Source organism: Triticum urartu, chromosome 5A (assembly GCF_056163025.1).
Source record: "Triticum urartu cultivar PI428250 chromosome 5A, HENAU_Tu73, whole genome shotgun sequence".
Lineage (NCBI taxonomy): Eukaryota > Viridiplantae > Streptophyta > Magnoliopsida > Poales > Poaceae > Triticum > Triticum urartu.
This window is the reverse complement of record NC_141877.1, coordinates 134885528-134907452: the sequence shown is the minus strand read 5'-3', so window position 1 is coordinate 134907452 and position 21925 is coordinate 134885528.

Sequence of the window (21925 nt, the reverse complement as noted above, 5' to 3'; positions counted from 1 at the left end):
GTCCTACCGTTCTTCTACATCTGCTGGCACCGTCCGTCCAGAGTCACGCCTAAGGTCAACCCAGCCAGAGCCCATAATGGCTTGCGGCCGCACATGTAAGCTTCCGGTCAAGGGGTATCCATCCGTCTCTTCGTGGCTGGGTGAAGCTTTCCGCAAGATGTCATGGCGCTTCTCCATGCATCCCGGCCATCTGCTGGTTTCTCCAGGGTGCCCGTCAACCATCCTCCACCCAGTAGTGAATTAGAAGTCCATCTTGATCTTGAAGTCATGGGGTTGTCATCATCTTGACTCTCACATCTCCCTTATGAATCTCTCAGCCAACCCCGTCTACGAGCATAGCAAAATAAACTACATCATCCCGGGCATTGATAACAAGGGGAATTGGGTTCATCCTACCTCATGATACTACTCAAGAACATAACTTAAAATTCTCCTACTTCATGCATGGTGGGGAGGAACAATTCTAATGCAACAAAATCATAGGTATTGTAAAACATGATCAAATGACTTGCCTGGCTGACGGTCTTCAAACACTAGTGACTCGAGATAGCAAGCTTCGCACTCCGGAAATTCTATCGAGTCAAACAATAACACAAATAAGTATTTCACTAATGACATATCAGCAAATTGAAGGAAAACACACAAGCACACAAACCAAAATCAAAGAAAACTCGAGGAAAACAAAATCAAGGTTTCCATCACATCAAGCAACAACAAAGAAATAGTTTTATCCTACTAACACTTTTCTTTACAGATCCAAAACAATGGTTTTACTAACTAACATAAAGGAAAACAACATACAAACTAGGTGCAAAAAGAATCAAACTAATATCTATTATAGAACTCCTGTTATACCTAAAACAAAACTAATAAGAAAATAAAATAAAATCTTTTATTTTGCTGTAAATAAATGTTCACCCTCTGTAACTACAAAAACTAATCTAAAATAAATTATAACATAGGAAAAATAAAATTAAAAAAAACTAGAACAACAGAAAACAACAGCAAGCTAAATAAACTAGAAAAGCTTGTTTTCGCATAAAAACTATTTTTAATAAAGACTATAAATGCCCAAATAAATTCCTACTGCTAGGCAAGGTCAAAACAAAGCAGTGACAAAAAGAATCACTAAAATAAAATAATCCCAACTCAATTTATAGCAGAAAAACTAATCTGACTAAAACTAATATAAAACAATTTTTAAAAACCTAAACATGGCCGAATCTAATTTTCTACAGCAACTATAGGAAATTTGCAAACTATAGCAAAAAGAATCAAGTAAAAATATTAAATAACTTAAAAGATATAGATTTTACAAAACTGAAACTATTCTATTAAAAACAGAAACGAAAATTAAAATAAAACAACTAGGCGCTAACGAGCCAAAATAGTGAGCGCTCTAAAACTAAACAGCGCCTAAGCGATTAATAGACCACTGCGTCCACGGGCTAACAGAAATAAACTGATCGGGCCAGTCCAACTAAACCACAACTTAATAAAAACCGATCCAACCGAAACTAAACCGGTCTACTAAAGAAAAACCAAACTCTTCGCGTGATCTAATCTAGTCCCTAGATTGGAAATCGGACGGTGGTGGGGAGTCCGGTGGCTTACAGCAGCGGTCGACGGCGAGGTGGGCTTGGGCGTTGGTGGCGGGGTTGCTCCGGTGGTCCGAGGCGGCGGCGGAGTCGTCGGGCGGGTGCGGCAGCTCGAGGGGAGCTCGGGGATGGAGTCAGTGGAGCTCGGGGACGACAGAGGCGAGTGGGACGAGCTCGGCGGGGCTCCTGGTGCTCTGCAACTCCGGCGGCGGGCGGTGATGCTCGGGGCGGCGACTTCGGTCGTTCCTATGTGATGAGAGGATGTCAAAGAGGTGCGTAACGAAGAGGGGGTTCGGGTGAAGGTGCTTAGAGGTAAGGGGAATCCTCATCGGGGTCGGTAGAGGCGGCGAACCGAGGCGGCGGCGATGAGATGCGTTTGGCGAGGGCGAGAGCTACGGTGGGAGTTGAGGTAGGGTTTTTGGGGGGTTCGGAAGAGGAGATGCGTAGGTATTTATAGGACATAAGCGTGGGCGTGGGGTCGACTCGGGATCACGATCCCGAGAGGATCGCGGTGTCGGGCGCGCTCTGCGCGTGCTCCGGTGCGGCGTGTCGTGGGCGAGGGGTTAGGGATAGGGTGGGGCCCCGGGTCAGTGAGAGGGAGAGAGGAGGCGGCAAGCGGTCGACCGAAGGGAAGGGTTCGGGCGTTGAGCGCTGGGGCAGGCCGGCTCGGTCGCTGGTGGGCTGCGGCTCAGCGCTGCTGGGCTTGCTGGCTCGGGCGTCGGCTGGGCCGGTTGGCCTGGCGTCGGCTGGGCCGGTTGGCCTGGCTCGCGCGTGGGTCTTTTTCTATATTTTTTTACGACAGCAAGAGAAAATAATATAAGAGAAAACTATAATATTTTATATAGGACATATATATATATCACTAAAATCAGAAAAATAAATCCTACAACGTGAACATTTTTCCAGAGGTAAAACAGAAACAAAATAAAAACAATTTTTGTAGATTCCAAATAAAAATCAAATTTGAATTCAAACTTTTTTTGGCAATATTTTCTTCTGACATTTTTCTTTGGAGTGTCATGTTTACTCCTCTCATACTTTTGCTCAAGTATTTGTTAGGTATTTTTGATATAAATTTCAATTGCCAAAATCAAATTCAAAATCAAATAAAACTCAAATGCCTCTGAAATTTCCAAATGCCACTCAAATCAAACAAAATGCATAGATGCTTAACTAATATTTGTAAAACATTCCAAATTGAAAATTTGGGATGTTACATTTTAACAGGCAAATTGTGTTTCAGAATAGGTTCCTGTTTAAAGAATGCTTCATCTATTTCCCTTCTTTCATTCATAAACGTATCATTTTCATGGTCTAGCAAATATTGTTCTAAAGGATCACTAGGAGGTACGTCAATAGAAGCAAGACCAATAATTTCCTCCTTACTAGGTAATTCTTCTTCACGGTGTTGTCTACTAAATTTAGAGAAATTAAATTCATGAGACATATCATCTAAACCGATGGTAACAACATCCTTTTTGCAATCTATCTTATCATTAACAGTGTTTAAGAAGGGTCTACCAAATATAATGGGATAAAAGCTATCTTGTGGGGAACCAAGAACAAGAAAATCAGCAGGATATTTAGTTTTCCCACACAGGACTTCAACATCCCTAACAATCCCCATTGGTGAAATAGTATCTCTATTGGCAAGTTTAATTGTGACATCAATATCTTCTAACTCAATAGGTGCAATATCATGCATAATTTCTCTATATGGGCCAATAGGTATTGCACTGACACTGGCACTCATATCACATAAACCATGAAACAATGATCTCCTATTTTAACAGAAATAACTGGCATGCCTACCACAGGTCTAGGTTTATCTTCAGCACAAGGTTTAGCAATTCTAGCAGTTTCATCACAGAAATTAATAACATGCCCATCAATATTATCATCCAAGAGATCTTTAACAATAGCAATATCAGGTTCACCTTTAATTTTCTCAGAAGGTGTATAAGTTTTAATATTGCTTTTACGAACCACAGTTGAAGCTTTAGCATGATCCTTTATCCTGACAGGGAAAGGTGGTTTCTCAATATAAGAAGTAGGAACAATAGGATCATTAAGTGATAGTCTTTTCTTCAACTTTAATAGGTGTAGCTACTTTTACTTCGATGGGAGGATGATATTTAAACCACTTCTCCTTGGGGTGATCAACATAAGTAGCAAAAGATTCACAGAAAGAAGCTACTATCTCAAAGTCAAGTCCATATTTAGTGCTAAATTTACGGAAAACATCGATATCCATAAAAGATTTAACACAATCAAACCTAGGTGTCATACCTGACTCCTTACCTTTGTCGAGGTCCCAATAAACGAGAGAATTACACAACGAGCGGCTGACACCAGGGACCCAGCACATCGTGCAGTTGTTATTTACTTTTTCAAAAACATAACCCTCAGGAATAACAGGTGATTCATATTCATTAGAGGGAGAGTCTTCATCATCACTTTCGTCAATATTATCAGATTCAATATTTTCATTCTCTCTAACCCTAGCAAGTTGTTCATCAAGAAATTTACCAAGTGGCACAGTAGTATCAAGCATATAAGTAGTTTCATCATAAGTATCATGCATAGCATAAGTGACATCATCAATAACATGCGACATATTAGAACGAATAGCAGAAGCAGGTTTAGGTGTCGCAAGCTTACTCAAAACAGAAGGTGAATCAAGTGCAGAGCTAGATGGCAGTTCCTTACCTCCCCTCGTAGTTGAGGGATAAATCTTGGTTTTTGGATCTCTCAAGTTCTTCATAATGATAAGCAGATATAAATCCCAAGTGACTCAAAGAATAGAGCTATGCTCCCCGGCAACGGTGCCAGAAAATAGTCTTGATAACCCACAAGTATAGGGGATCGCAACAGTTTTCGAGGGTAGAGTATTCAACCCTAATTTATTGATTCGACACTAGGGGAGCCAAAGAATATTCTCAAGTATTAGCAGCTGAGTTGTCAATTCAACCACACCTGGAAACTTAATATCTGCAGCAAAATGTTTAGTAGCAAAGTAATATGATAGTAGTGGTAACGATAGCAAAAGGTAACAGTAGCAAAAGTAGTGTTTTTGGTATTTTGTAGTGATGATAGCAATAGCAACGAAAAAGTAAATAAGCGAAGAACAATATATGGAAAGCTCGTAGGCAATGGATCAGTGATGGAGAATTATGCCGGATGCGGTTCGTCATGTAACAGTCATAACCTAGGGTGACACAGAACTAGCTCCAATTCATCAATGTAATGTAGGCATGTATTCCGAATATAGTCATACGTGCTTATGGAAAAGAACTTGCATGGCATCTTTTGTCCTACCCTCCCGTGGTAGCGGGGTCCTAGCGAAACTAAGGGATATTAAGGCCTCCTTTTAATAGAGTACCGAACCAAAGCATTAACACATAGTGAATACATGAACTCCTCAAACTACGGCCATCACCGGTAAGTATCCCAATTATTGTCACTTCGGAGTTAATGGATCATAACACATAATAGGTGACTATAGACTTGCAACATAGGATCAAGAACTCTCATATATCGATGAAAACATAATAGGTTCAGATCTGAAATCATGGCACTCGGACCCTAGTGACAAGCATTAAGCATAGCAAAGTCATAGCAACATCAATCTCAGAACATAGTGGATACTAGGGATCAAACCCTAACAAAACTAACTCGATTACATGATAAATCTCATCCAACCCATCACCGTCCAGTAAGCCTACGATGGAATTACTCAGGCACGGCGGTGAGCATCATGAAATTGGTGTTGGAGGATGGTTGATGATGACGATGGCGACGGATTCCCCTCTCCAGAGCCCCGAACTGATTCCAGATTAGCCTTCCCGAGAGGTTTTAGGGCTTGACGGCGGCTCAGTATCGTAAAACGCGATGAATCCTTCTCTCTGATTTTTTCTCCCCAAAAGCAAATATATAGAGTTGGAGTTGAGGTCGGAGGAGCTCCAGGGGGCCCACGAGGTAGGGGGTGCGCCCTAGGGGGGCAGGCATGACCCCCACCCTCGTGGCTAGGGTGTGGCCCCCTGGTCTTCTGCTTTTACAAGGATTTTTTATTATTTCTGAAAAGATGTTCCGTGAAGTTTCAGGTCATTCCGAGAACTTTTGTTTCTGCACACAAATAACACCATGTCAATTCTGCTGAAAACAGCGTCAGTCCGGGTTAGTTGCATTCAAATCATGCAAGTTAAGAGTCCAAAACAAGGGCAAAAGTGTTTGGAAATGTAGATACGACGGAGACGTATCAAGCACTAGGGCGGTGGACGACGTCGAGTAGTCGTGGAGCTACAACAAGGCCAAGTGGGCTAGGGCCCACTCAGTCCATGAGTTTTTTCTATTGTATACCTACTGTTGGGCCATGCAAAATAAGCCCAGATACGTATTTCCTTCAGCCGGCCTGTCCAACTAATTGGGCCAAGCTACGCCACTGACGGCGAGGCCTAGGAAGGGAACGACACAGAGCTAGGGAAAACTCGGCAGTTGTTTCCCACGTGCAGGGGAGTGCGAGGGTTTACTGGTTCACCTGCCGTCGCCAGAGAATAACAATAGGTGTGGGTGAGTAGAGGGATGGCTAGGCCAGCAATGGGAGAACGAATGGGCGGTGAGGCCTACGTGGCAACATAGCCGGCCGCGGGAGGAGAGAGCAGGCAGTCCCGCCGGCGCTTGTTTGAGTGGCTGGAGCAGGAAGAGCATAAATTGAAGAAGCACGACGGCCGTTGGATGGACATCCAACAGTCACTACTCTCGTGTGTTGACTAAGTTGACACGGTGTTGCGTGTGCATCAACCTTATTTTTTAGGAAAGCATACGCGTCAACCTGTAGTAGGTGCACAAGTCAGCCTTTATGGAAAACAACATACATCCCATGTGCCATTATTTCTAATAATTTACAGCCCATTTACCAATTCTTAAGAATTTTTTTCAAGCCCATCTTCTTTTTGTTAGCATTACACCCCATATTGTGGCCACGGTTAAAAATTATATGAAATTTTGCATATTTCGGTGTGGTCAACTGTTTTTAATCCCGAAATATCGAGTCATATTCAAACTATTTTGAAAAATAATTTATAGAAATATAAAATCCAAATAATTGTCTAGGCATAAAAATGAATGGAATTTAAAATCTTGTAATTAAAAAATGAAACCAATTCCCGGTTTTATGTGTTTTAACAATGTACAGCCCATTTCCGGGGAAACCAAATGAAACTCTCTCCTCATCTTGAAAGATTTGTAGCCCAGCAGGGCTGATAAAGCAAGTAGGCCTCATTTGGGTATTTATTAAAAAAACAGAATTGGGCTAGCCATTTTCAGCAAGAAAAAGACACAACTGGGCTCATGATGTGGTATACATAAATAAAACCCTGGCTAGACGGGCCACAACCCCCGCACAGCCCCGTTGTTACCTTGATCTGTTGCTAAAACTAGTATAAATAACAACTACTTGTTCCTAAAAAAGTAAATAACCACTACACGACCTGCTGGGTCCCTGGTGTCAGCCCCAGATGTCCTACCATTAGGAGGAACCTTTTTTGGGGCTTGTAATAACGAAGCACTTGCTTACGTACTGCCATGACGTTGGTGGGTCCCTACTGTCATACTCTCCATGTACAGTCATATCCTTGATCCTCTCGGTTGTTGACGGCGTTGACAATGCAAGAGGGCGGCGCACCGCGCACGGCGAGCGAACCAAGGCCGAGGATGACGGCGAGGCCTCAGACGGAACAAACAAGAGCTGTGGAAGATGCGTCGGTCCAGTCGTAGGTGGAGGGGAGTACGAGGGTTGACTGGTTCGGGTGTGGGTGCGTGTTGGGGCTAACATCGCCGGAGAATAATAGGACGTGTGGGGGAATAGAGGGAGGGATTGGCCAACATTGGAGGGTACGGTAGGGCAGCAGAGGCGCAGCCAGCCATGGGAGGCGGGAGCAGGCGAAGCCGATGGGGTGGTTTGGTTTGGGCGGCTAGAGGAAGAAGACCAGAGATAGAACATACACGACAGATGTTGGATGTCAATCCAACGCCTGGTATGCAGAAACGTTTGTTGACTAGCTAGTAAGTCGACACCACCTTGGATTGGCTATTTCCTCGTGGGTCCCAAATGTCAGAATCCAAATCTGTCACGGTCATGCAGCCTTTCCTATGAAAATTTACAGCCCATTTGGTGTGGTACTTCGAAATAAGTTTGTGGGTGCTGGTGGGGGCTAATCACTTGGCTTCTATAATGCACAGTGAGCTCAAGCAGCCGGCGAGAGTGATTTTATTTCCCTTGGTTGGGATTTGTTACAATATTTCACTCTAAATTAAATGAATGGCAAGCCATTTGCCTTGTTTCAAAGAAAATATGATAGTCACAACCGAGTTGAAAAGGGCAAGAACATCTAACTCCAGCTTACAAACTGTACAAAAGGATGAGGGTTAATTGTTCATCAGGTTTAGACAAAACCCAGGTTGAAAAGGGCAACAACATCTAACTCCAGCACTGTTTTCGGCATCATAGTCAAATGGATCGGTCAGGTCCATAGAATAAACATCCTGGGTCATAAGATTTACTGGATTATGACCACAATATGTTGTAAATAGAAGCCCGACATGTTTAGAAGCTCTTTTGCCCACCTGAAACTCCTTTTTTTGCTCTTTGACATACCCATCCGTCAAAACCATGCTGTTGATAAACTGCCCGGTCGTTATTTCGAACCGTTTTTAGCCGCCCGCTCCACGATTTAAGATGTGGTTTTATTGGCACATCTTGTCGAAGCACATATCGTGTCCCCTTATTACGGGATTCTCATCAATACGTGCGTGGATAACCCAACCGTTCCGTTGGCATGATCCCTTGGGAATAGGCAGGCTTTAAGGCCTATGAGGAGGCGTTTGATATTGATCGCCTTTATAAAGGGGCATGCTAACTCTTTTAGCACTGCGTTGGTTTTCCCCGAATAGGAAGGGATGATGCAGCAAAGTAGCGTAAGTATTTCCCTCAGTTTTTGAGAACCAAGGTATCAATCCAGTAGGAGGGTATGCGCGAGTCCCTCGTACCTGCACAAAACAAATAAATCCTCGCAACCAACGCAAATAGGGGTTGTCAATCCCTATAGGGCCACTTACGAGAGTGAGATCTGATAGATATGATAAGATAATATTTTTGGTATTTTTATGATAAAGATGCAAAGTAAAATAAAGGGAAAGTAAATAGCAAAGTAGTAGGAGATTGATATGATAAAGATAGACCCGGGGGCCATAGGTTTCACTAGTGGCTTCTCTCGAGAGCATAAGTATTCTACGGTGGGTGAACAAATTACTGTTGAGCAATTGACAGAATTGAGCATAGTTATGAGAATATCTAGGTATGATCATGTATATAGGCATCACGTCCGAGACAAGTAGACCGACTCCTGTCTGCATCTACTACTATTACTCCACTCATCAACCGCTATCCAGCATGCATCTAGAGTATTAAGTAAAAACAGAGTAATGCCTTAAGCAAGATGACATGATGTAGAGGGATAGACTCATGCAATGTGAGGAAAACCCCATCTTGTTATCCTCGATGGTACTACAAAAAAATACACTTCCGTGATGATACGTGTTTGTCACAGTAGGTCACTTTTTTGTCATGCATGTACATCCATGACAAATTTATGACAGAATCAAGATAGTCATACCTGTGCTGTCGTAGAAGTGTTCCATGACATTACCAAAATTATCATCACAGAAGTGTCCACTTCCATGACGATAAATCGCGCGTCATAGAAGTGCTTTCGTCAAGGTTGACCGACACGTGGCATCCACCGTAACGGAACGCCGTTAAGCTATCGGGTCGGGTTTTGGATCCGATAACCCGTTAATAGCCCCGACCAATGGGGATTTTCCACGTGTAAAATCATCATTGGCTAGAAGGAACACGTGTCGGCTCATCGCCGGGACAGATGTCATCCACTCACTGGACAGAAGGCGCCTATGATACGTCAACACGTGGCACGGCCCAACAAGTTTAAATGGGCCGGCCCAACTAAAGGCCCACAAGATTTTGCGGACCATAATGGGCCGGCCCAGCTAAAGGCCCATGAAATTTTGCGGACCATAATGGGCTGGCCCAGCTAAAGGCCCACAAGATTTCGCAGGCCATAATGGGCCGGCCCAGGTAAAGGCCCACAAGATTTTCGTGTGCCATAATAGGCCGGCCCAGGTAAAGGCCCACGGTGACTCTAGCCCATAATGAACAGTAATTTTCTTTATACCCGTTAACGTCCTGTGATTTACATGGGCCGTTTCTAGCCCGTGTTAGCTTTCGGCCTATGGACGGCCCATACGTTCTTGGGCTCCTTTTCGGCCCTCGATTACTTCCGGCCTGTTACTGGCCCGTTCCCCTAATGGGCCAAATTCGGCCCATGGCAAGAGTCGGCCCATTACTGGCCTGTTCCACCAATGGGCCAAATTCGGCCCATGGCAAGAGTCGGCCCATTACTGGACTGTTACCCTAATGGGCCAAATTCGGCCCATGGCAAGAGTCGGCCCGTTTCTGGCCTGTTAACCCGTTGCGCCGTTTCCAGCCCGTCCTATATTCTGGCCCATTAACGACCCGTTATGCCTGTGACAGAATTAAGCCTTTGCTGTCCTACGGCTTGTTAACGGCCTATTACCGTGCTAGGCCGATACCAATTATGCCTGATTATGGCCCATGTAGACCCATTTATCCGACGGCCCGAGGCCCACCGATTACATGCCCATTTATCGACGGCCCGTAGGAGACCCATGGATCCTACGGCCCGTATATGGCCCATGGTAGTTGCAGCCACTAGAAAACTAGGGAAAAAGAAGACAAGGAAATAAATAAGGCCGAAACTAACGCTAGGCTATTAAGGCGGTTGCACAGATTACATCCACTCGGCATAAATTTTGTTTTCTTCAGGCCAACCAGTGCACAGATTGCATAGATTGCACAGATTGCATAAATAAATAAGGACAACCAGTGCAAATATAGGGAACACCCTACACTATACAAAAATGGCTTGCTGTTTTCTTTAGGCGGTGGCTGCACGTTAAGAATAAATTTTGTATCGCACCAAAACAAATTACAACTATATAACAAAAGGAAGGTTGGCATAAAACTTAACGGTCTAGCAGATAAATGCACCACCAGAAGTTCAGAAGCTCAGTTCATTTGACCTGACTGTTATGTTTCCATGCTGTATTGTCCGATGGAGCACCATAACCCTCGCCTTCATTTCCCCTAGGCTCTTGAACAACGTAGCAAATGTCTGATAGTCTGGTTTCAAAACCATGCATATCTTGACGACATTGAGCAATGTTTCTCCTTGTTTCACAAAGGGTCTCTGTTAGGGAATGGACTTGTGTCTGGAGCGCAGATACAACATTGCTTTGAGCTTGCATATCTTGATCATGAGGCAGTTTGGACGATATTGCCTTAACAACCAACCCAGTATTACGCAGGAACGTGCTTTTGGCACTGTTAGTGGACAGGTACTGACCCACTGCAGCAAGAGCTGACATTGCGGTTATAGTTGCCTCGCCACCTTTAGAAGGTTGCGGTTCCACCATTTTTTCCATAGCTCGCTAAAAAGTTGAGGTTTTACATTAGTAGTACCAGAACAGAAGATATTAAGGAGGCAGCAAAACCAAACAAAATAGCTTTGGTCTATATACAGAACTTATTCTGGTGAACCCATGTAAAATATTAGTTGTATTTTATTGCAAAGTACAGAATAAAACCAGGTTCCAAACATATGACCATGTACCATCGCTAATGTATTGTCTATTTCTTCACATTGTATTGAGGGCTAAGGATAAAGAGACGAAGTTTATAATACGGTAAGCATAGTATGACGTCATTCATATCACAAAACAACTGAGAACAGACAAACAGGCAATTGTAACGTTGTGTGGGCAAGTCCAGCACGGAACTAGATTACGGGTCAAGATCAAAGGAACATCACTCCTCTCTTTTAAACCTTGTAAGGTGCAATGATACACTAAGACAATTGTGTATAAAATTGAAAATAGTAATAGACATTGGCTGCAAACCATGCAGTTCAAGGCACAAGTCAGAGTAAGTAGTAGTTAAAAGGCATGAGGATTAAGGACTTACAACATCGGCTTTGACTGGTGTAGTCATGCCCTTCTTCTTGCTGGTGTGACAGTCCTTGAAGATTTCCACAACATTTGGTTCAGGTACTTTTTGGTCCTTGCGGGCTTTCCTCTGCATTTGGAACAAGTCAATATAGATCTGATAATATGGTACAACGAAAAGAGTGAAATAGTATCTAATTTCAAGAGCCTCACAGTGTGCAATATAGCTACGAGATCCTGTCGTCTGTTGGAATTTCACTTTCGTACGGTTGGCCTTGTTCTTTGAACAATTCACCTACAAGAAGATAGATTTGTGTGGCACATGCGTAAATAGGACTTCAACATGTGATCTGATGACATATATATATAATTTACCTGATACTTCGGATCGGACCAGTGTTTAACGAGGCCTCTCCAGTCTTCATCAGATATATTTTCCACTGGAGATGTTTGGGCAAGATCCTATTAGCCTTGCCTTCAAAGTGAGTTTTCCTCAAGTTATATCGATACTATCGCAGAGCAGACTTGAAAGCATGGGTGCAAGCTTGTCTGGTTGCATCATCTTCGCTATCCAACTTGAACCTCATCTGTTGAAAATTATGGGAGTCTCATTATCAGCAACCTAGAAAGTATTGGACAGAGCAAGACGATATTACTAGTTTCCATACATAACCATACTTACAGATAAATGGTCGAGGAAGATGTTGAACTGGGTTTCATCTTTGTCATTCCTATACCGAATCCATGTTGGGAGGATATGTACATGACACCTAACAGCAACCGCTGCCTCTGATACTAACTTGGCTGACTCTGTAGCATCACGTGGCCTTTTTAAACCTGCCTCAAAACGGATCTCCATTCTTCCTCCTCTAGATTTAGTTAACCTATCGAGCATTATCCCTGATGTTTGTTTCCTCTTGCGCCTAGGTGCTAGTCCAACAACAAACATAGGAAGTGTTAGCGTACATCAAACTGTGAGACTACATATAAAGAAGCATGCAACTGTAACTTGACTCCAGCAACTACCTTCTTGCTGTTGAAGCTCACAAGGTTCATCTGATATTGCTAACTCGTCTTGTGTCAAGAGTGCTTGGGAAGTAGTGTCAGGTGGCAAGGGAGCTTGGGAACGTGCTGCTAGCTCAGTTGCCGCACGAGTACGTCGTGTAGCTGGTAGTACCGTGGTAGGTGTTGCAAGAACTAGGGCTGCCTCTGCTTGTTTGGTGGCACCTATTTGTTTCTGTTTGTCTTTTTTTGCAACTCGTGTAGCATGGGATTCCGTGTTTGTTGAATTTTTTGCTGGACTTTGACCTTCTATTGCACCATCAGTACCAGCAGAATCTGTAGGATTCATCCGCTTCTCATTCCCTGCCATTCTGTGTTTCTTCCTCTTTCTCTGTGCCATGTTAAGTCAAGCCGACAAGAAAAATGAATAACAATTTAGTTCTTCAGAAAAAATTGGTGCGTGATGCAGACGAACTGAACTTTGATGTTAGACAACCACATGATAGGAGGATGTAATATGTATGAAAAACAGGACGGAAGAGATAACCAGAACTATGATGTGTAAACTAAGAAGAAGACATTTCACCAAATTAGAAGCAATGCAATGGAAGGTAGACACCATATGAGAGATGCTACAAATATCGCTCTACCAAGTTAACAGTGTCTTATCATAAATGGCATTTAAACAAATGTGAAGCAGTACAAGAAATAAATCATATGCAAGATGCAAACAACATCACACTACCATGTTAGAGGTCTCTCATCATTAGTGCCATTGCATATTCACAGCTTATGATGTGTGAACTAAGGAGAAGGCATTTCAACAAATTAGAAGTAATGAAAGCTAGACACCATATGAAAGATGCAATGAATATCACTCTACCAAGTTAAAACTGTCTCGTCATAAGTGCCATTTCAACAAATTAGTAATACAAGCTAGAAAAGAATGTGAGATGTAACCTATATCACACTCCGAAGTCAAACGTGTCTTATGATAAGTGATTGTTGCAGGTTACACAATAGTAGTAATTTGATGTAAGAACATGGTGTGATAGACAGATATTGTATGTTCTAGAAACAGGATCACGTGTCTTATTCAAGTATAATGTGTAAAGTAAGCAGATGGAATTCAACAAAATTAGAAGCAATACAAGCTAGACATCACACATAACATGCAACCACATATAACAGTGCCAAGTTAGAGGGAGCACCAGTGATGCTGCACTAGGGGAGACGTGCTCATCATAAACACAACTTTGTTGAGTGTCTATGCATGTGTTGTCTTGGAAATCATCTTGGGGATGTGGAGGAGTAGAAACTATAGAGGCCCTCCGTTCGGAAGGAGCACCTTTATCCGCTGCCTTGCTAACTTCCTTCCGCTTTATTGATTTTGAATTGTCAAGTAAAACCGACAAGAAAAAGCAATAAAATTCTCTCTTCAGAACTCATTCATGCATGATACTGACAATCACTACTTTGATGTAAATATGTACGAAAAACAGGACGACATGGCATGTTCACAACTGTTTGTGTAAACTAAGTAGAAACCATTCCAGCAAATAAGAAGCAATGCAAGCTAGACACCACATGAAAGATGCAACCAATATGACTCTGCTAAGTTAAAAGTGTCCCATCATAAATGGAATTTCAAAAAATTAGAAGCAGCGCATGCTATAAATCATATGAAAGATGCAACTAATATCGCACTGCATATACTAAAGGTGTCTCGTCATGTTGATTGATGCGGGATACAAAAAAAACAATAGTTTTATATAAGGACATGCTTAATCGACAGATGTACTATGTATTAAATACAGGAAGGCATGTCACATTAACAGGTATAATGTATAAGCTAAGCAGACTAGCACATGCAGTTTAACCAGATTGGAAGAATTACAATCTAGACACCATATGAAACATGCAACCACATATCACGCTGCCAAGTTAGAGCAAGCACCTGCGATGCTAGTGTAGGGGAAATGCTGTAATCAAGTACAGAGCTACGTTCACTATCTTCATCTAGCATTTCTGTTTCTTGAGAATCATGTCGGGAGGCTGACGCTTCATTCTTTAAATGAGGAGTAGTCCCCTTGCCTGCCTGCCTCGTCATAAGTGATTGATGAGGGATACACAAGAACATTAGTTTGATGTAAGAACATGGTTAATACACAGATGTACTAGTATGTACCAAAAACAGAAAGGCATGTGATATTCAAAGGTATAATGTGTAAGCTAAGCAGATGCAATTTAACCAAATTGGAAGCAATACAAGCTAGACATCCGGCTGGAGTGGTGTGCATGATCATCTAGGACCTGACAGCCTGGTGGGAGGCGGGCTGCTTCGCCACCATCGTAGCTTTTTAGTTGGCTTCCAGGTGATGCCTATCTTTGCTGGGCTTGTCACTGGCTCGGCCAGTGCCCTGACTAGCTATTTGTCTTCTGGTGCTCACGGGATGGTGGTTCATGTAAAAAATATATCTTTCTTTATCTTACCGACTTCGGCCTTTCGAATACAAGCTAGACACCATATGGAACATGCAACCACATATGACACCGTGAAGTTAAAGCAAGCACCTGGGATGGTGGTTCATTGCGAGCGAGGTCATCAACTCCAGAGCTACGTTTACCGTCTCCATCTGCTGACACTGCACCCATTATAGCACTGAAACGTGTCTTTCCTACCCGCACGCCAAACTGGAGCGACTTCTCTCTTTTCTTTTTGGCTTCTCTCATGGCAGCAGAGTCTGAAATACCCTTGCATAAAAACACAACAGTGAGAGTAAGGGTGAAGTGTGTGCAGAACTAGTGCACTGCAAAAGTAGCAGATAGCAGGTGGCTGAAAAATAAATGACAGGAGACATATGATAGCTCTACAACATTGCATGGCAAACAAAATTAGATTCTACTCTGTATGATTTTGTAATATATGAGCACAGGAAATGCAGGTACTCCTCCAGCACACCACCACATGTGGTCATATCTAAGATAACAGTTGACTGAAAATAAATAGGTCAGTCGATTTTTTTAATGAACCATCCGATCTATAAGGAACGGGTAGATGGCCTTCGTCTACCTCCTACCAGTCACTGTTGACGATCTTTCTCGAACCACCAGCGACCACCGGCCCAGACCCCTGCCTCCGCTGCCCCGCCCTCCCATCGACCTCACACCACCGCCGTGCTTGGCAGCGCCCCCAGGCCATCCCTTTAATCCCGGCCGACCTCCAGATCGGGCGCCAGTAGCTCTAGGCCGCACACGCCCCTAAGATAAACACCAAGGCGCTGCTTCCCCGGTGTAATAGGCATACTAGCGCCTATTATGCTGGGGATTGCTTCTGTTAATTGGGAATCAAGTGGCCAGAAATTGAAATTCAGGGGGGTGATGGACCTCTAGCTAAGGTGAAATAGTATATGAGGAGAAACCTTGTGCATCGCGAGTTACTAGGAACATCTAGTATCAAGAAGAAGCGGTCAACTAGTGTCTTCTGTGGGATGAATACCGTGCAAGCAGAGACATAAGATTTTCACGAATAAGGGAAGAGGAGTACCTTTTTCGGTTGCCGATGTGGTCACCTCCACAAGTCGCGCCGATTTTCTTCTTTTTACCGGGGAAACCGATGTTCTAGAGGGTGCAGGCTTGGACAAACCCATGGCCAAATTGTTGACTGTGTTGCCGTGGACGTATGTCGGTGGAGGGGAAGCAGATCCGAGGCGGCGAAGGATGGTGTAGCATGAACAGCTCCGGTGCGGTGGAGGGTGGCGAAGTTGGAGCGGCAGCGGTGATGCACAAGACGGCGTGGTTGAACTGGCTCAGGTACGGACAGCTCAGCCTCGGCTTCAACTACTAGTCGTGGAGGGCATTGCGGTTGAGGTTGCGGTGGACGATGACGTCGGGGTATCGACTCCCTGTGATGGAGGAGGGCGGCGGTTGATGGGTGGGATGGGGTGGCGGACGGAGGACACCGGGGTTTCGCGGCTGGTGGAGAGGTAGTTTTGGCGCCCACGGAGTACGAATGGGGAATCGGACGGGGGGCACCATGTTTCGGTCTGGGACGCGCTTGTTTTTTGCTTTTTTGAACAGAAATGGGACGCACTTGTTTGAAATTTGGGGAAAGTACAAACTTTGCCCCCCTCTTAAATTTCAGACCTACTGCGGGTCGGGGGTAGGATGGTAATCCCAGGTGTCCCAAATAGTGGGCGAGAGCGATTTCGGCCACGCGCATGTATGCTTAGGCGGCCATTGTGTATGAATGTTTTTCGGATGCGGTTGCGTGGCGTCTAGATGAAGCTACAAACCTACCCCGGTTTAGACCTTTGGACGTCGGGCCGGTAGGTTTCACGGGTCGGAGTTATTAGAAAAGTAATTTCCTTGTACTACCAAACATTGGTCTCACGCGGTTTCTGGCGAGTAGAGGCTCTTTTGGCGCTTCGTTCGAAATTTTGAAACACAAGCATTCACGTTTAGAGTACTCTTGAACTATGAGGATTGACCTAAATATACAACGTTATATTTGACCTTGTATGTTTGAAAACCTCATTAAATTATCCGCTTCTTTTTGAAATTTTGACACTTGAAAATCCTATAACTACGATTATTTTGGAATGGAGGAGCTAAATTTGAATATATTTTGTACACGACTACATATGCTATTATGTACAAAATCAGAGCAAAGATTGGTGTCCCCATAATTTAGGTATGGTTTACAAATGCCATGATATCAAATTCAAATAATTGAATGGACTTCATGTTGAATTTGATTTTTTTAAACCACCTTAAGTTGAATTCAAATGTATGCTAGTTCATAGGTAGTAGCTATTTATAATGTCCATTGTGTAACTTTCGTATGTATAATGTGCTTTACACACACAACATGAACTATACTCACGTTTATATTCGATTGCTAAAGCGATGCATTGTCTGGAGTTCAAAATACTAACTATGTGGATCAACTGTGTCGAATAATAACATAGACATGCTCAAATTCGATAGAATCTAGATGTCTGATGGATCAATTACCGCTCCTTACGCGAATTGCAAATATCATGATCCCATCCTAATATTTGGATACAATTTATATCTTTAATCAATGTGTAGAGCAGTCTTTTACGTGTAGTTTCACTCTCTATCAGTGGTCTCTCACACATGCTTACACACTCTCTCCCGAGGTGTCTTTCTCACACACATGCTCTAGATATAACCCTCCCTCCCTCTCGTAACCATTTACAACTATTTTCACTAACCTTTGTCACAAGCACTCTTCCTCTTGCAAACATACACACGCACAATCCTCATTGACCCTTTCTATATACATGGACCTGCCTACGTGTCTCATGTACGCACATTATCTTTACGCCTATCTCTCACGCATTGTCTCACACCTCTCTTCCTAATCGACGAGTATGATTCTAGCAGAGCATTCTATAGGATGCCCCTTAAAGTTAGGTTGGATGAATAGTAATATCAGAGATAAAGGGGTTACCTTAGTCCAAGAACCTAGGGTTACAAATCCTAGCCGGCTTTGTCAGTGGACACAGAGTCCTTCACAATTCTGCTATCTTTGTCTTGTACGACTAGTCATCCATGGGTCTTCCTAAATGCATCACGGGCCGACCAATGTGGCGCAGGACGGAATAGAACGAAGGGCCTCACCTCGACCCACTGGACCTCACGCGGTGACACACCCTCTGCCCCCACGTCTCATTATATTCTCACACCCACACATACCAACACAAACACCACACACACAGAAAATTTCTCCTGGTGCCTCTGTTCCCTCCCCCCTTGCATATACACACTCAAGGGAATGGAATCTCTTGTCGTGACATCATATTTGTCTCTCTCTCTCTCCAGACCACTCTCATTTCTCGTGCTATCTCTCCCACGCCCCCGTCGGCCCCTCTATCCATGCCTCTCTCGAATACGTAATACACACACGTACCTCTCTAGGCCCCGCCAAATGCATCAACTACACATTCACACATGTTACATCACGTACCCCATTGATCTAAAAAGCCCTCTCTTCACGTTTATTTCGCATACAACATTCCTTTTGAATAAATTGTGGCCAAAAAATTATTTTAGAGTTTCTACATATATACAACATTACAAAGTTATATGGAGGAGTACGGATGCTAATTTGCATTGCATGGTGCCCATAATGATATTTATTCTGCACTGTGAATTTGTATATTTTTATACTATATACAAAGTTAGTCATAATAAAGAGAAACGAAGAGCATCTCTCTCTCCATCGCATACCCCCCTGTACGCCCCTTTCACGTATGCACACAAAACTATCTCCAGGTCCTCTAAAAGTAAGCCCCCAGAAAATTCACGCATGTTTCATCTTTCTCTCGCGATATATGCAATGACGATCATTGTATTTGAAGCGAAAGCACGGTACGTACATTGGACTTCAGAATCCACTCATTACGGTCACCATTTATGTTTAGTGGTTATTATGCAGTCATGGGCTCACCATACAACTCTATATTTGCTCATGACATGACTAGTTGACCAGTTAAACGCTCCACGTGGCACCTCTAGTGTTGCATCACATTATCTCACTACCATCGTGCCCACCTATCGACTTGTATCTACTCTACATCTACACTCTTATAAAATACATAAAATACACTCTTATAAAAAACAGAGTTGGTGATGATGGTGTGCCTGCCATCCTGCAATATAGGCCGTCCGATTTATATCTGACGGATAGGAAAGAAACTATGGCAATTTTGCAAAAAGGTACCCAGACACCTCTCCACATTTGCAAATAAGGCCTTCCCCCGTTCATCCTTTTCTCTCACAAGATAAAGAAGTCATACAAATGCATCTTGATGTTACATGCAACGCACGGGCATCTTTCTAGTAAGAATGAAAACAAACGACAGAAAATATTTGGACGGTGGTTCGAAGTCATGACCGCAGGCAGAGCGGACAAGGTGGCCTTGTATTGGTATGCTGAGCCGTCTGTTTTAAAACACAGGAGCTGGTGTGGTGATTATACACACACGCACGCATGCACACGAACTGCATCCACGCAACACTCACACAAACACATGCACCCACGCACGCACGCAACACTCACACGTACACACGCAGCCACGCACGCACGCAACACTCACACGCACACACGCACGCATGCATGCACACACCAGTACACCACACGACCAACACACACTCTCACGCTCAAGTTCTCAACCTACACATGCATGCGCACACATCAGGCCCTGACAGACACATACACAACCAGGTGATTCCCGCGCACGGGTTGGAGCCTTGTCGCGCCTGCGTAAATTTGTGTTTATCTGACCTTTTGCCTATGCGAACTGACAGGTGGGACCCACAACGGACGTGGTCAATTTAACTAGTCAACATGGCTCCACACATTCTATTTGGCCGGTCAACAGAGTGCAACCCGATGCTGAGCTGTGAGCAAGTGACCGTATAATCACCGCAAAACATATATAGTGACCGTAATCAGCTTATTCTGAAGTTCGGTGACCGTATTACGCTTTTCTCTCTGTAGGCCCTCCAAAACTACATCTCTACATGTTCTCGCATGTTACATCTAACAACTATGCAATACAACACTACTACTACATTCTAACACAATAAATCATATGTGTTTTTAGTTTTACTAGATATCATATTGTTACTTATAATTATTCAGTTTGCATACATTAAAATTGCCTTTGAAATGTATGGCCAGTATCATCTACCGCGCGGGAAAAATCCCGCCCTTTCCTGTTTAATCGGGTCTGTATCGATGGATCGTGCGAAACAACAAAACTATAGTACTATACAGTACAAGTGGCAGTTCACTAGGCCGTCGTGTCGTCTACTCCTCCGTCGTAAGAGTGGAGCGCTCGCTTTCATAAATCTTCTAGTCCCTTTCGCTGACATGTGGGACATCAAGCTATCGGGTCCACGTGCCATACCGGAATACAGTGCAGAGCAGCTGGGGTGAAGCACCCCAGTCATGGCGCCGACGTAGTAATGAGCAATGAGGCGTCAAATCACAAAGCTGCACCTTTCCTGCAGTTAAGTTGGAGGGACGAAGCAACCATCATTTCACTCGTTGCTGAATCCGCTTCTCCCTCATCTTCTTCAACTTAACCACGTGTTGCTTCTGCCATTGTTCTGCCTCATGTGGGACGCGGATCGGCTTGGTAAAGCACTGACACGTGGGACCGCATGTTAGCAAACCGCTAGGACAACGTCCTCCGAAAATAGGAAACCTCCCCCGCCATCCGCGCGGCTAAATCACCTCCTTTTTACAAATCCTGATTCTATAATTTTTTAGATCAATATAATTGAGATTTGTATAGATAGCACACAGGAGCAAAACCAAGTGGTACGGTTAAGGGCATCCACATTGTGTAGCCAAATGTGAAAATAGCTTTTGGCATCGGGGGAACCATTGTGGACGGTGTTGCCAAAGCCAAAAAGATGGAACCGAAGCTCCCTGATTGATTTATTGAAGGAATACAAAAATGCAACATCTCTCCTCTTTCTCCCATGCTTGGACGCATGTAGTACAGTATAGAGCACAGAGTCTACTCCCCTGTCCCTTCTATCACAAATCACAAAGCAGTGAGGTGTAAAATCACAAAAGCACGAACGAATCAACCATCATTTCACTCTTCGCTGACTCCGCTTCTCCATCGTCTTCTTTGAGAAGCCATCTCACCGCATTAGTTATAGTAGTACTAGTAAAGGACTTCCTGGATGCAAATAAGGCGGTTGTCTCGGCTTGCAGGCGGCACTTGCGAACGACTTACCGTGGTCTCCCTCAATGGTGTTCTCCGTCGAACGCACTTCGCCAAACCACCAAAAAAAATATCGTCGACGTCACCGCAATGGGGAAGGAAGTCAAATATAGTTACTACCTCCATTTTTTTTGTACACAAGGCCAGTATATCAAAATTACAATTTGCAAAGGGCCACTAACACTAATCGAGGCAAAATTGATGGGGTTAGCAACCAAGGACATTAATATCCCCTGCATGCATGCGGAAGTGAGAAGGTTGGTTTGCATGGAGCTGCATTAATCAAGAGATGAGGAGTGAGATTGTTAGCTCTTTGGTCTTTGGAGAAAAAATACACATTAATTGACACGTGAAACAAGGATTTGTATCGATTAAATCCCGCGAAGGAAAACCTAGCCTTTCTTTTTTAACACTAGTACTCCTAGTACGTACGTACTTATCCTGTTTGGGTCT